Source organism: Zingiber officinale, chromosome 2B (assembly GCF_018446385.1).
Source record: "Zingiber officinale cultivar Zhangliang chromosome 2B, Zo_v1.1, whole genome shotgun sequence".
NCBI classification, from domain to species: Eukaryota; Viridiplantae; Streptophyta; class Magnoliopsida; order Zingiberales; family Zingiberaceae; genus Zingiber; species Zingiber officinale.
In genome coordinates this window covers 15515413-15532898 of record NC_055989.1, presented here as the reverse complement: position 1 = coordinate 15532898, position 17486 = coordinate 15515413, and positions in this window count along the sequence as shown.

Below are 17486 nucleotides of genomic sequence, written 5' to 3'. Positions count from 1 at the left end.
CCGCTCATATGGATTATGAGATTTGGCAAATGGATGTCAAGACAACTTTCCTTAATGGAAGTCTTGAAGAGAACATCCATATGAAGCAACCGAAGGATTTATTGAAAAGGCAAAGAGCATCTAGTATGCAAGCTCAATCGGTCCATTTATGGATGAAGCAAGCTTCAAGTCTTGGAACATCCGGTTTAATGAAGTAATCCAGTCATATGGATTTATTCAAAGTCCGGATGAGTCTTGTGTATATAAGAAGTGTAACGGAAACGTAGTGGTATTTCTTGTACTATAGTAGATGATATTTTGTTAATTGGCAACAATGTCAAGGTATTATCAGACGTAAGGGTATGGTTGTCCAAACAATTTGATATGAAGGACTTAGGAGAATGTGCACATTTCTTGGGATCAAAGTTATAAGGGATCGCAAGAAAAGAATGTTGTGTCTATCACAAGCTTCATATATAGATACAATCCTTGCTCGTTTTAGCATGCAAGACTCCAAGAAAGGTTTCTTACCTTTTAGGCATGGAGTAGCTCTATCTAAAGAGATGTTTCCGAAGACATCAAAGGAGATAGAGGACATGAAAGCAGTTTCTTATGCTTCGGCTGTAGGAAGCCTCATGTATGCAATGCTATGTACGAGACCTGATATCTGTTTTACCGTGGGCATGGTTAGTAGATATCAAAGTAACCCTGGACAAGGACATTGGACTGCGGTAAAGCATATATTAAAGTACCTGAGAAGGACCAGAGATTATATGCTAGTTTACCAAGCAGACGATTTGCTCCCTGTGGGTTACACGGATTCAGATTTCCAATCAGATAGGGAAAACAGTAAGTCTACATCAGGCTATGTGTTTACTTTAGGAGGTGGTGCCATTGCATGGAGGAGTGTTAAGCAGAAATGCGTTTCGGACTCAACCATGGAAGTCGAGTATGTAGCAGCCTCTGAGGCAGCTAAAGAAGTAGTATGGCTCAGGAACTTTCTAATGGACTTAGATGTGATTCCTGGTTTGCCTAAAATCATCACAATTTATTGTGATAATAGTGGTGCAGTTGCAAACTCGAAGGAACCACGAGCCCATAAGGCAAGTAAACATATAGAGCACAAGTACCACCTGATACGAGATATCGTGAAGCGAGGAGAAGTTGTCATCGTGCATCTGGTATGACTGGATCTACCAATCCTTTCAATTTGACTAGCTTTAGGGTTGAATGAATCATATGGTGAGAGCTAGTCATTAGAAGTGGGAGATTGTTGGAGTGTATACTGAGAGCCTAAGCTTTGTAAACATTCATTATGAATAAAGAATCACATTTGGTCTAATTATCTACATTTGTTTGTAGTTGTTCATTTAATTTATATTGTAGATAACATAGTATGTGGTGTCACATACAGAAGATGATGTTATCGGTACCTTATAAATTATAAACAGTAGCTCACGACCAGAATGGAAAGGAACAAACCATTAGAAAGTCGTAGTGTAATTAGGTGTTAGTTTATCTTGACTATATAATTACACTAGTACACTCAGAGTGTATTGAGTAGGACCATTTGAGGTCGTTCCTTTTATACTGACTTTATAAAGGAACAAAGACCTCAGTTATTATGGAAGTGTGTGCTCTTAATCCTAATATAATAACAAGCACATATGTTTGATATTTATTTCTTTAATTTATCAATGGGTGAGATTTAGTTCGATGAATCAATAAACCCGATAAATTGGGAAATGGTATCACTCATAGTGTGTGTTGTTGATTATAGAAGGAAACGCGTGTCCTAGAGATACTAGGTTGATAATGTCCTCAAGAGGAGCTCATAAAGATTGTCATGTTAAACCCTGCAGGTGGACTTAGTCCGACATGATAATAAGGTTGAGTGGTACTACTCTTGGACTTAGATATTAAGTAAATGAGTTGTCGGTAACTCACTTAATTAGTGGACATTCGATATCTTAAACACGGAGACTAACACACTCATAATAAGAAGGAGCCCAAAATGTAATTTGGGATTGGTGCGGTAGTTCAATGATAGTTCTCTAGTGGAATGAATTATCATTGATAAAATTAAGTTGTGTTGGGCGAACAAGGGATGCTTAATTTTATCGGAGACCAAAACCAATTCCTCCTCTCGGTCCCTATCGTAGCCTCTTATTTATAGAGTACTATACCCACATATACCCACCTTCTATACCCACCTAAAGGGGCCGGCCAAGCTAGCTTGGGAACCAAGCTAGGGCCGGCCTAAGCTTGGTTAAGGTGGCCGGCCCTAGCTTGAACCCAAGCTAGTAGGGCCGGCCATAATTAATTAAAAAGAAAATTTAATTTTAATGTTTATTATTATGTGGAAGATTTAATTTAAAAGAGAATTAAAATTAAAATATCTCTCTTGTAAAATTTACAAAAGATTAAAGAAAGAGATTAGATCTCTTTCCTTATTTGTAGATTGGAGAGATGTTTTATTTTCTCTTTAAAATTATCCACATGATTGATAAAATTAAAATTATAGAAATTTCCTTTTATTAACCATGAAGAGATTTTAAAGAGAAATTTTATTTTTTAAAATTTCTGGAAACAAATTAGGAAGTTTTAATTGTTGATTGAAACTTGTCCTATTTGCCTTCCAATGATGTGGCCGGCCATCACAAATTAATTAGGGAAATTTTATTTTATTTCTCTCAATTAAATCATGTCAAGGAAATTAAGGAAAATTTATTTCCTAATTTACCTAGGCCAAGGAATATAAAAGAAGGGGTGAGGGTGCCTTCTCAAGACACAACATCTATTATTCCTCTCCCTCTCTTGTTCCTTGTGGTGGCCGGTCCATCCTCTCCCTCTCTTCCTCTTGTGGTGGCCGAACCTCTCTCCCCTCCTTGGAGCTCTTGTGGTGGCCGGATACTACTTGGAGAAGAAGAAGAAGAAGGAGAGAAAGCTAGCATCTCTTGGAGCTTGGTTAGTATTTTGGTTTTTCTCCTTGGTGAAGCTTTTCTTTTGTGGCCGAACCTTGCTTGGAGAAGAAGAAGGTGGTTGGTGGTTTCTCATCTTGGAAGATCGTTGCCCACACAACGTCCGAGGTTAGAAGAGGAATACGGTAGAAGATCAAGAGGTTTTTCTACAAGGTATAACTAGTAATTTCTATTTCCGCATCATGCTAGTTATTTATGGAAATAATACCAAATACAAGAGGCTTACGTTCTAGTATTTCGAATATGTTTTTCGAAGTTGTGTTCTTTTGTTTCTTTCTTTTCCTTGTGATTTGATTGTTCTCTTTGGTTAACCTAAAGTTATTTTAGGAAATTAAATATTAGCTTTCTATTAAAGGTTTTGTCTAGTCGGTGGTGGTTGCTCCCATATCCAAGAAGGCCATGTGCCTCGCCACGTCAGTACTGGGAACCTTTTATGGAAATTGATATTTAATGGAATTAATAACTTAAGGAGACTTGGGTCGAACGTGTTAAGTTCCGCAGGAGATCCAAGTCAAAACCTAAAAGAACAAATAGATTAAGTTTTGGATCAAACGTGTTAAGTTCCGCAGGAGATCCAAAATTTAATTTAAAAGAACACATGGTAGCTAGGAAAAGGTTCAGACCTTTGTACAAAATTTTTGTACAGTGGAACCTATAGGCTTTCCGAGTAGCAACCAACACGCCTTTGTGTCCCTAATCAAGAAGAACTACGAAAGAAAATTCTAGACGAAGCCCATGGAGTACCCTATGCAATGCATCCTGGTTCCACCAAGATGTATCAAGATTTAAAGGAATTCTTCTGGTGGTTTGGAATGAAAAGAGATATTGCAAGATATATCAGTACCTGCCTGACATGCCAACGGGTTAAAACAGAACATCAGAGACCGGGCGGAGTTCTGCAGCATATCCAGATTTCAGAATGGAAGTGGGAGGATATATCTATGGACTTCATAGTAGGACTACCCAGAACTACGAATGAATTCGATGCTATCTGGGTAATAGTGGATAGATTGACCAAGTCTGCTCATTTTCTAGCTATCAGAACATCCTACTCCATAGAATAATTAGCGCAACTGTATGTTAAAGAGGTTATCAGATTGCATGGCGTCCCCCAAACCATAATTTTTTATAGGGATGATCGCTTCACTTCACACTTCTGGGAGTGTGTTTAAAGAGCTCTTGGCACTAAGCTGCGGTTTAGCACAGCATTTCATCCTCAAACAGATGGACAAACAGAACGAGTGAATCAAGTCCTGGAGGATATGCTACGAGCTTGTGCCTTAGATTTCAAAGGGAGCTGATGCTGATACCTATGCTTAGCATAATTTACATATAATAATAGCTATCAAGCTACTATCGGAATGACACCCTATGAGGCCCTATATGGGAGGAGATATAGATCTCCTATATGTTGGTACGAAGGTGGTGAAAAGAGAGAAATGAGACTCCAGACGGATCTTATCGAGGACACCACCAAAGCTATTCAGAACATTCGCCAGCAGATAGAAACTGCTCAGAGCCGGTAGACTATGCGGATGTGCGCCGTAGACCACTATAATTTGGTATGGGGGATTTAGTGTTCCTCAAAGTAGCTCTATAAAAGGAGTAATGAGGTTTGGAAAGAAGGGAAAGTTGAGTCCACGTTATGTGAGGCCGTACCGGATCACCAAAAGGGTTGGCAAGGTAGCGTATGAGCTGGAACTACATCAAGAAATGTCAGTCATTCATAATGTATTTCATATCTCAATGCTGAAGAAGCATGTTTCCGATGTGAAACAAATGATTGAGCCACAGACGGTACAAGTTCGAGAGAACCTCAGTTATGAAAGTTGACCTATTCAGATAATAGATCGAGAAGTTAAGAAGCTGAGGAACAAAGAGATACTGTTAGTGAAAGTGTTGTGGCAAGGACAACAGTATGAAGAGACAACTTGGGAATGCGAGGATGATATAAGACGAAAGTATCCACACTTGTTCTAAGTTTGAGGATGAACTTTTTATAAGGTATGGAGAATTGTAACACCCGTAAATTTCTTTTATTTTTATAAAGCGCAAAAAGAAATAGAAGAAGAGAAAAGAAATAAAAATATATGCATAAATGGCCCGAGCTAGGATTTGAACCCGAGACCTCTTGCTTGAAATTTGTTTAGGTAGCCATTAGGTGGTGGTAAAGCATCACATGAGCAATATGAAACAATTCCTTATATGTGGATTATGTGCGAAGAGGCGCTCCAATTTCCACTTAGTATAAAAGGGGTTGGGTGAGATCAAAAACCTAATCTTCCGCCTCCTTTTTCCTCTCTAGCCGAATCCTCTTCTCCCTCCCTTCAAGTTTCGGCCAAGGAAACCTAGGGCTCCAAGTCTTAAAACTTTCAAAGGAGGGAATCTAAGGGAGAGTTTCTCCCAAGGAGGTAGGACACAAAAGGAGGGTGACTCGGAGATTAAGGCACATGAGGGAGGATTTGGGGGTCTTCCTTGCACCTTATAATCGTAAGATCTAGCGAAAGGATGTAAGTACCTCTCACCTGCAGTATAAGTAGCTTTGTTAATACATGTTACGATATGTTTTAAACGTGTTGCATGTTAAAGGAGATAGATGCTATGAGATGTAAGATACCCTGTAAAGTTTTGGGATTAAGAGCATGCTTAGATCATCTTGGTTTGCTTCCCATTAAGTTTTGGGACTAAGAAGTATAATCAAGTGCCTAAAGTGCTTCCCTATAAGTACAGGGTAATTAAGCGCACATAAGGTGTTTGGTTAAATGCCAAGCAAGTGCAAGTATAAGAAATTATTAGTTAAAAGGAAGTATTTTACTTTAGAAAGGTATGTACTGGACACAAGGTCCTTGGGTGGGCTCCTAGATCGCCCCTAGGCTCCTAGACCGCCTAGTAGCACCTTATTGGGTTCGGGATTAGCTACCTCGGATCTTATTAAGGATGCGCGCAAAATGGTACAATGTCGGACCCAAGCAAGTGATTATTATTTTCACTATTATATAATATAAAGTTTTTAAACTTCATGGTTTGTCTTAGTGGAAGTTTCCTAAGTTTAGAATTGAGTTATGTAGTGCAGTAGTGGCAAACTCCATAATATGCCAAGATGACTGTTTTATTTCGTTACTAGTATGGTTTTGTGTTGATGGTTTGCATGATAAACTGGTTTGAAAATATATGTCATGTGCATATTTTCGAGGTACGGTTTTGGGTATAAACTATAGCAAAAACATGGTTGCAATGTTGCATTTTTCTTCAAGCAGTTTAAAAAGCATGTCTTCTTTTAATGTCTCGTTTTATGAGTAGCTGGTACTTACTAAGCATCCGCTTATAGATTTGCATTTCCTTGTACTGCAGATAAAGGTAAAGAAAAACTCGAGAAGGAGGAGGTAGCAGGAGCAATGCTTGGGGGTGTGTGCGTGTGTGGCGAAACAATGGAAAGAGATCAGAGAGTTTGTTACTATGGGGAACATGTAGAACTTTAGTTTGTTTTCTTCTCTCTGTTTTATATAAGATACTGGCACTAATCGGTTTAGAATGAAATTGACGGCTTGGCAGAATTTGAATGGCAAGTGAAAGTGAAAAAGAGGAGAACAAGCTTTTCCGGTGGAGAAAGGGGGTCCTCCGCACTGCCTGTGGCACGACCGTGCGAGTTCACACGACCTTGCCCTTCCTCCTCTCGGCCAAGGTGACACGGCCGTGTGATTCCACACGACAGTGCCCTTCCCCCTCTTGGCTAAGGTGACACGACTGTGTGATTCCACACGGCCGTGCCCTTCTTCCTCTCGGCCGAGGTGACACGACCCTGTGGAATCACACGGTCGTGCACCTCCTCCCTTCGACCAATGCTACACGGCCGTGTGATTCCACACAACCGTGTCTCTCCTTCTCTCGGTCGAAGTGACACGGCCGTGTGGGTTCACACGGTCGTGCCCCTTTCATCCTCTACCAAGGGTCACGACCGTACGACCCTCACACGGTCGTGCACTGTGTCAGTTGGGAGTGCTATAGCTGTCAGTGCCATACGACCCAGACTCACCAGAAGTTTCAGACTCCCTTCGGCCCTACGTGGCTGTAAGTCATGTCCTACCAGTCATACAGGTTAAATAGATTTAAGGACTAAGCAGCATGTAACAGGTAAGAATGCCGAAAAAATTAGATATACGAGGAAAGAGTAACGTTTGTCCTGTAGCTTAAGGGTATGAGTAAGGACGAGCGTTACAGATATGATCTTCGAGCATTAACTGATCTTTAATGGTTCGATCGACTTATAACCTTGTTCGGTCGATCGAATGGTGAACTTTCATTCTCGCCGAGATTCGCACTTAATGCTTCATTAATGCTTTTATTATTGGTCAACTGAACCTCATTTTCGATCGACCGATCATGCTGTGATACCATGTTTGCGAACCTGATCTGTTTTGCCAATTTTGCCTGTTCGATCGACCGAACCTTTATTTGGTCGACTGATAAAATGCCTTTTTCGATCGACTGAACCTCCTGTTCTGTCGACTGAACCCTTGACCAAATGAAGGTTCCTGAGTGCTGGACGCGTGACCAATAACAAAGCCTGATTTCGAGTTCTGAGTCAAAAGTTATGACTCTTTGAAATTCAAGGGGTCATATGATTTTGCAACACAAAGTTAGTTTGATATAACAATAATATTCCTACAAAACAAAGTTAGCACAACTATATATGAATAGTAAGATGCATGAGTAGTATTAGACAGTAGAACTGTATTGATCTCAACTTGAAAACCTTCACGATTTATTCAGTTGGATCAACGACCTTAGGTTGTTCCTAACAGGAACACGACCTCACTGCCGCTCCTCCAGTTACTTACCTCAACTTACCTTTCAAACATTGGTCCTTTAGATTTATTTGGACTTTCTCTACTTAGTGTCTGATCACCTGATCCACTAAGGCCTTTCCTACAATACTATATTAGCCAGCAGCAATAATAGTAATACAGAATGCTATGATAAAACTAAACTTAGAATCACCAAGATCCGTCGATCAACCTTGTATGGAGTTCACTCCTCCAAGACTTCTCGTTACCTAAGGTTATCTCCCCCTAGGATTTTCTCCATCTGACTTCACTCATCAGAACCTAAGGTTACCACCCCCTAGGGTTTTCTCCACCTGACTTCATTCACCAAGACTCAGTATTCGACTACGCAGGGATCAGGTCCTTCTGACCTATCCACTTGACTTTCACGATCTACCGAGATTTCTCTTCCCTAGCCTACAACTAGGACTCAGTATTCGGCTACCCAGGGATCAGGTCCTTCAGATCTATCGAATCCAACTGATTTCCATGATTTATCGAGATTTTCCTTGCCTAGTCTACAAGTAGGATTTCCCTTGCCTAACCGCAGTTAGGACTAGTCACTCGGTTGACTTCCCACCCTTGCCTAGCCACGACTAGGACTTCCCATAATCAGGCTCCATTAAGCTTACTTAAATATATTTGTCATTAAAACCTTGGAGGTCGATTGCACCAACAAGCTCCCCATTTTTGTTGTTTGATAAATATGTTTAAGTTAGGGGTAATTAGATATCTATCTTAAACCCTTTTTCTCCCCATTTTGTCACACAACAAAAAGAACCCTTCATAAATTTCATTGATTGCTAAGGTATCCTTAAGTTTTGCACTAACAATGATGTAGTACCTTAAACATTCACAAGATATTTCCTAAGGTATTCTCCCACCCTTTTGAAAGACAATAATAAGATGTATTTAGGGTTTTCTAAATAAACATGCATCGAATATATTTTGAAAAATAGTTGTTGATAATTTCAAAATTTTAGAAGGAAATTGCAGTATCATTTTCAAAAAAAATTTCAAGATACTTTTGAAAACAATTTTAAAAATATTTCAAAGCTGATTTCAAAAAATGTTTTCAAGTATTTTCAAGGAATTCCAATATTCTAAGAAATTTTCTAAGAATGATTTCTGAAAATATTTGATAAGTAACAATAATTTTCAAAAGGATTTGCAAAAAGAACAACTTTTTTAGATAGTTTTTCAAAGAATGAAACATAAATTTTGTAAAAGTTACTCTTGAAAGTAATTTTCAAAAATATTTTCAAGTTAATTTCAAAACCAAGATGCTTTAAAGAAATAATTTTCAAGAAATTTTGTAAAAGTCATGTTCATAAAATATTTGATAACAATTAAGAGATTGTAAAGATAATTTTCAAAAAGATTTGTAAATAATTTTTATCAAGCATTTTTCCAAAGAGTGTTTTAAAACATTTTTCAAAATAAGTTTTCAAAAGTAAGATTTTGAATAATATGTTTTTTTTAAAAAAAAATGCTTGAAATCAAAATTTTTGAAACTCTTTTTGAAGATATATTTTTTAAAAATATTTTTTAAAAAATATGTCCTTCAGTATAGTTTCTTCCCCTTAACCAGAGTATTTTTAGATATCCTTGTTACCTACAAGGAAGATATTCCTAGATGTGTGTAAGAGTCATGGTTGACTTAAAGATCTAAAGACTTAGGTGGTGAATAATAATAATTTATATATATAATACACCCAATCATTCATCAATCAAAATTTAAAAAATATTTCTTAAGAAAATAGGTTTATAAGTTTAAAAAATATATATTTTAAATTTAAATTTTCTTAGCATCTCACCCATTCTAAATTTTTAAGTATGGTAATCCTATAATTGTGTGAGATGACTTTATTGATTGTGAGTTTCATTGTAATTTAGTTAAAATTGAGTTTGAATTTGAATTTTACTTGAATTATTTTAAGTTAATTGTGTGTTAAATTAGATTAGTAATTGAGTCAAGAATTAGTTAAGGTACTTAACATTATTTAAAGTTAAAGTACTTAATTAGTTAACTAAAGTTAAGATAACAAATTGAGATTCATTAATGATGTATTACTTTAAATTTTAAAGTTAATGAATAATTTAATTATTAATTATTTATTTAATTATTGGTTAAGTTTAAAGTATTTTATTTATTGATTAAAGTCATTTAATTTTAAGCTGATTTAGTTTGTTTTTAAATTATATTTGAGTTAATTTAATTTTTAAGTTTCAACTAAGTTTAGTTTGAATTAAGTGTTTTTTTTAAAAAATTTAGTGAAGTTTTTAAAATAATTTTTAAATGAGTTTAAAATAATTTTTAATTAAGTTTTAACATAATTTTAAGGTTTTTTAAATTATGTTTAAAATAATTTTAATTAAGTTTTAATTAAGTTTTGAATTTGAAATTTAAGTAGTAATTATTAAGATAATTTATTAATTGAATGTACATTAATTAATGAGTTAAAGTTTAAATGATTAATCATTTAATTTAGATTTTATTTATTTTATTAAGTTTTGATTAATGTTTTAGTTTTTAATTTGTTTAATTAAATTTTTAACAATTAAGTTGATAGTTTTAAATATCTTAGTTAAGTTTAATTTTAATTAAGTTTAAAATCAGGTTTTAAAATAAGTTTGAAAATAATTTTAATTAAATTTTAAATTAATTTTTAATTAAGTTTTAAAATAATTTTTAATTATGTTTTAAATAATTTTTGATTAAGTTTTTAAATTAATAATTAATTAAATGTAATTAAGTTTTATAATTAAGTTAAACTTTAGTTAAGTTTTTTGAATTTTGAAAAAGTTGTTCAACCCATGTTAGATTCAAACTTAGTTTTGGGTTAATCAAGCAAGTTTCGTAAGGATAAGTTTTCAGTTCAGTGGCGAGACATATGACCTTCTTGTGTATCAACGGTGGACCACTTGCTGAATACTTTCCAAAATAGTCTTGCTTAAAATACTTAATACTAAGTTTTGGTCTAACTAGCCCATGTTTGATTAGGGTAGCTTCGGTCAGATCCACTAAGTCTAGTGCACTAGATAGAATACACAAGATTCAGCCTAGACATGCCTTTAACAAAATTAATTTGACGTACTATCATCCCAATCCATTCCGATGCTATGTTGTTAGGGTTTGGTAAGCCTATTTAAATAACCGTTTTAAATTAAGAGAAGATGCATGCCATGTTATATAACAGATAAGTATGCATGATCATGGCAAGTCAAAAAATTCAAACAAGTCATGCATGATACCAATTGTTGTTGTTGATGTTGTTGTTGTTGTTTTAATAATATTATTATTATTATTTTATTGTTGTTGTTTTAATATTTTTGTTTAATATCATTGTTTTATTGTTGTTGTTTTAATATTATTGTTTTATTGTTGTTGTTTTAATATTATTGTTATTATTGATTAGTTTTATAATTAAATGGTACATGATTATAATTAGGTTTTGTTTTAGATTTGGTTTTGATTTGTAGCTTAAATCTAGATTTTATGAGTTTATAAAATTATTAATAATGTTTTCTAGTTTATTAATTTTATTTTTCAAAAGATTATTTTGTTTCTCTAGTTTTCTAAAATTTGATTTTGTATTTAATTTATAGTTTAGTTTCTTATTTTTATTTTCTAAATTTTTAGTTAAATTTTGTTTATTGTTAGCTAATTTTAGATAATTATTATTTTGATTTAAATTAAAATTATCTTGAATAATAAATTTTGATTAATTAGATCTTGGTCTAGGTTTGGATTGATTTGATCAATTTTAATTACATTTGAATTATTTAAATATTTATTAATTAAATTAGTTTTGTTAAGTAATGTTAATGTAGGATTTTCATGCTTTTTTAAATTCATATAACAATTCAAACAAGAAGCATGCAATTTTTCATATAAAATAAATTGTTTTACCTTAATTGCTCTCCCTGGATCCTCGGATCTTCTTTTCGGACATTGAGATTTGTAGTGTCCCATCTTTTTGCACTTGAAACATTCGATGTGGCCCTTCATTTTTTGGACTCTATGCATCGATTCCTCCTTTGCCTCTGGTTGTGCGGATCGATTCATCGGGCATTTACTTTTATAGTGTCCTTTTTCACTGCACTTAAAGCATGTTATATGAACCTTAAATTTAGAAGTGACAATTTTACCTTTTGAATCCTCGTTAGGATTCTCCCCCTTGGCCATTGTCATCTCGGATTCAGGCTTCGAATCTTGTTCTGACTCGAGTTCGGATCCATTAGCCTCCTCCTCATCCACTAGTGCGAAGAAATTGATTTGGTCTTGTTCTTCTAGGTCTGGCTCTGAGGATAACTTTCCAGATTCAGATTCGGATTCAAGCTCACTTTCGCCTTAATCTTCTAGCCTTGATGGAGTCTCATGAAGCTCAATCAATTTGTTCCAGAACTCGAATGCATTCTTGTAATCTTCTAATTGACACAAAATTTTGTTAGGCAAAACACTAATTAATATATCTATTACATTTGTGTTTGCTTGTGAGTTTCGAGAAGGTTGTCTCAGTGCGATCTAGTTGTCGAAATTGTTTCTTCCTATGAAGCATTCCATCATTTGCCTCCAGGAATTGAAGTAGACTTGATTGTACGGTGGAGGTTCATAGATGCTTATCCCTTCTTGATAGGATATCGACATTCTTGCAAGACAAATAGAAAAGTAATTTCCAAGACTTCGTCTCGGGATTAGTAGTGCATAATAAAAGAATAAGAGAGAGAATTCTAAAAATAAAAGAAAAAGTTTTAAAAGTGCTTTGAAAAATGATTAAGTATTTTTAGAGCTATGAGGCTCTCATACCAATTGTTGGATCGGAAGAGTGCGATAGAGGGGGGGGGGGGGTGAATATCGTGCTTTTAAAAACTTTTCTTTTCGTATTTTAAGGACAATCAGAATATGCAGCGGAAATTAAAATACTCAGTTCGGCTACTTGGTTCAAAACCTAGGTTGACTCCTACTCTAAGACCTGCGATCCTTGACCGCACCGATGGACAATTCACTAAAATCCTTCTTTCCGAAAATCTCGGAAAGAAGTAGTGTGTACAATATGCAAGATAGTAACACTCTACTATCTTGTAAGAGTTTAAGTACAATGCAAGATAAATATACCGACAATAATATAAGATGAAGCTTGGTTGGCATTTTTGAATAGAGTAGCTTGCGAGTTGTAGAGCAATAGCACGATCAGCAGAATCTTGCACAGTGATTAATTTTGAACCAAATAGTGTTACTCAGCCTCAAACCTCGAGCTCTCTTTTATAAGAATCGTCGATATTCGGTCAACCGATCCCTGGGTTCGGTCGACTAAACCCGCTCTCTTCCTTCTTCGCTAAGATCTGATCTTCGAGCATTAACTAATCTTTAATGGTTCGATCGACCAAATGGTGAACTTCCCTTCTCGCCGAGATTCGCACTTAATGCTTCATTAATGCTTTTATTGTTTGGTCAACCGAACCTCATTTTCGGTAGACCGACCATGCTGTGATACCATGTTTGCGAGCCTGATCTATTTTGCCAATTTTACCTCTTCGGTCGATGGAACCTTTGTTCGGTCGACTGATAAAATGCCTTTTTCGATCAATTGAACCTCTTGTTTAGTCAACTGAACCCTTGGCCAAATGAAGGTTTCTGAGTGCTGGACGCGTGGCTCTAACAGAGCTTGATTCTAAGTTCTGAGTCAAAAGTTATGACCCTTTGAAGTTCAAGGGGTCATATGATTCTGCAACACAAAGTTAGTTCGATATAACAATAATATTCCTGCAAAACAAAGTTAGCACAACTATATATAAATAGTAAGATGTATGAGTAGTATTAGACAATAGAACTGTCTTGATCTCAACTTGGAAACCTTCTTGGTTTCTTCAGTTGGATCAGCGACCTTAGGTTGTTCCTAATAGGAACATGACCTCACTGTCGTTCCTCCAGTTGCTTACCTCAACTTACCTGCCAAACATTGGTCCTCCAGACTTGTTTGGATTTTTTTCTACTTAGTGTTTGATCACCTGATCCACTAAGGCCTTTCCTGCAATACTACATTATCCAACATCAATAATAATAATACAAAATGCTATGGTAAAACTAAACTTAGAATCACCAAGATCCGCCGATCAACCTTGCTTGGAGTTCACTCCTCCAAGACTTCTCGTTACCTAAGGTTATCTCCCCTTAGGATTTTCTCCATCTGGCTTCACTCACCAGAACCTAAGGTTACCACCCCCTAGGGTTTTTTCCACCTGGCTTCACTCACTAAAACTAAGTATTCGGCTATCCAGGGATCAGGTCCTTCAGACTTATCCACCTGGCTTCCATGATCTACTGAGATTTCCCTTCCCTAGCCTACAACTAGGACTCAGTATTTGGCTACCCAGGGATCAGGTTATTGGTTAGTCCTAGGAAAACGTACCGGTTCTATTGTATAAAGTTTTTTTTACAAGTGTCGAACCTTTCCTTAAATAACCTATTGTGTTCTTTAGAGGTTAAATTAGGAATCGCAGACGGAACTTAACACCATTGATTCTAAATTTAACTTATCTGTTCTTAATGGTTTAGATTTGAATCGCAAGCGAAACTTAACACTATGGATTCAAATCCACCTATGTTATTAATTTCATTAAATATTAATTTCCAAAATTGACTTCCATGACTGCATGGCGAGGCACATGGCCTTCTTGGATATGGGAGCAACCACCACCGCCTAGACAAAGCCTTTTAAGGAAAGTTAATATTTAATTTCCTTAAATAACTCTAGGTTAACCAAAAAGAACAATCGAATCACAAATTCGAAAAAGAAGAAAACACAAACTCGAAAAACTAATTCAAAAAACTAGACCTAATGCCTCTTGTGTTTGGAATTCTTACAAAAAGAAATAACTAGCATGATGCGGAAAATAATTGCTAATTATACCTTCTCTTTGTATGCTAGACCTTGAGATCTTCTGCCGTATTCCTCGCCTCGCCTTGGACGTCGTGTGGGCGACGATCCTCCAAGATGAACACCACCCAAAAGCTTTCTTCCTCTTCCTCTAAAATTCGGCCACCACCACCACCAAGGAGAAGAGAGCAAAGGGAAAGGGAGAAGAGAGAGGGCCGACCACCAAGAGATCCTCCAAGCAAGAGAATAAGAGTTGTATCTCATGAAGCCTCCTCACCCCTTTTTTTATAATACTTGCCCAAGGCAAATAAGGGAAGAATTTTTACAAAAATTAAAATCTTCCTCTAATTTTTCTTTTCCCTTTTATTTTTCCTTTTCTTTCCTCTTGATTGAATCAATCACCAAAAATTAATTTGATGATTTTATATTTTTTTCAATATGGCTGGCCACCTTGCTTAAGCACCAAACAAGGGTGGCCGACCCCCATAAGAGGAAAGGAATATTATTTTTTATAAAATTTTACAAGAAGAAAAACTCTTATAAAATTTTACAAGCTCTCTTTCCTAAAGTAGGAGTTAAAAAAGGAAAGTTCTAAAAATTAAAACCATGTTTTAAAATTTAAAACTTCTCTTATAAAATTTCCTTTTTTAACATGGTGATAGAAAATTTAAATTTTAAAACTTATCTTCCTTTTTTTCTTAAACCATGAGGATGGTTAAAAAAGGAAAGTTTCAAAACTTTTAAAACTCTCTATTAAAACATGTGGCCTAATTCAAATAAGGAAAGTTTTAAAAATTAAAATCTCTCTTTTAAAACTTATAGTTTTCTACAAAGAGAAGATTTTAAAATTCAAAACAACCCTCCTTGTTTGAATTATTGTGGCCGACCCCTACTAGCTTGGTCACCAAGCAATAGGGCCGACCCCTATAGAAGAGTAGTACCACTCAACTTCATTGTCATGTCGGACTAAGTCCACCTGCAGGGTTTAACATGACAATCCTTATGAGCTCCTCTTGGGGACATTCTCAACCTAGATAACTAGGGCACAGATTCCTTCTATAATCAACAACACACACTATAAGTAATATCATTTCCCAACTTATCGGGCATATTGATTTATCGAGCTAAACCTCACCCTTTGATAAGTCAAAGAAATAAATATTAAATATATGTGCTTGTTATTATATTAGGATTAAGAGCACACACTTCCATAATAACTAAGGTCTAGTTCTTTTATAAAGTCAGTACAAAAAGAACTTACCTAAAATGGTCCTACTCAATAAACTTAGAGTGTACCAGTGTAATTTATTAATCAAGATAAACTAATACCTAATTACACTACGACTATTCCGATGGTTTGTTCCTTTCCATCTTAGTTGTGAGCAACTGTTTATAATTTATAAAGAGCCGACAACATGATCTTCTGTGTGTGACACCACACACCATGTTGTCTACTATATAAATTAATTGAACAATTACATTTAACAAATAAATGTAGATATTGACCAATGTGATTCTTTTATTTCAACAAATAAATGTTTACAAAAGCTAGGCTTTTAGTATACACTCTAGCACAGGTCCTCCAGACCTATCGAATCCACCTGGCTTCAACGATCTACCGAGATTTCCCTTGCCTAGCCTACAACTAGGACTTCCCTTGCCTAACCACAGTTAGGACTAGTCACTCAGTTGACTTCCCACCCTTGCCTTGCCACGACTAGGACTTCCCATGATCAAGCTTCGTTAAACTTACTTAGACATATTTGTTGGATATTAAAACCTTGGAGGTCAATTGCACCAACAATATAGCTCTGCTTGGGGCGCCTGGAAGGGTTCCAGGCGCCTGAAATGGGATAATATTTTTGTTGGAGTGTATACTGAAAGCCTAAGCTTTGTAAACATTCATTATGAATAAAGAATCACATTTGGTCAAATGGTCTACATTTGTTTGTAGTTGTTCATTTAATTTATATTGTAGATAACATAGTATGTGGTGTCACATACAGAAGATGATGTTATCAGTACCTTATAAATTATAAACAGTAGCTCACGACTAAAATGGAAAGGAACAAACCATTAGAAGGTCGTAGTGTAATTAGGTATTAGTTTATCTTGACTATATAATTACACTAGTACACTCAGAGTGTATTGAGTAGGACCATTAGAGGTCGTTTCTTTTATACTGACTTTATAAAGAAACAAAGACCTTAGTTATTATGGAAGTGTGTGCTCTTAATCCTAATATAATAACAAGCACATATGTTTGATATTTATTTCTTTAATTTATCAATGGGTGAGATTTAGTTCGATGAATCAATAAACCCGATAAGTTGGGAAATGGTATCACTTATAGTGTGTGTTGTTGATTATAGAAGGAAACTGTGTCCTAGAGATACTAGGTTGATAATGTTCCCAAGAGGAGCTCATAAGGATTGTCATGTTAAACCCTGCAGGTGGACTTAGTCCGACATGACGATAAGGTTGAGTGGTACTACTCTTGGACTTAGATATTAATTAAATGAGTTGTCAGTAACTCACTTAATTAGTGGACATTCGATATCTTAAACACAGGGAGACTAACACACTCATAATAAGAAGGAGCCCAAAAATGTAATTTGGGATTGGTGCGGTAGTTCAATGATAGTTCTCTAGTGGAATGAATTATCATTGATAAAATTAAGTTGTGTGTTCGGGGCGAACACGGGATGCTTAATTTTATCGGGAGACCAAAACCAATTCCTCCTCTCGGTCCCTATCGTAGCCTCTTATTTGTAGAGTTCTATACCCACCTATACCCACCTTCTATTCCCACCCAATAGGGG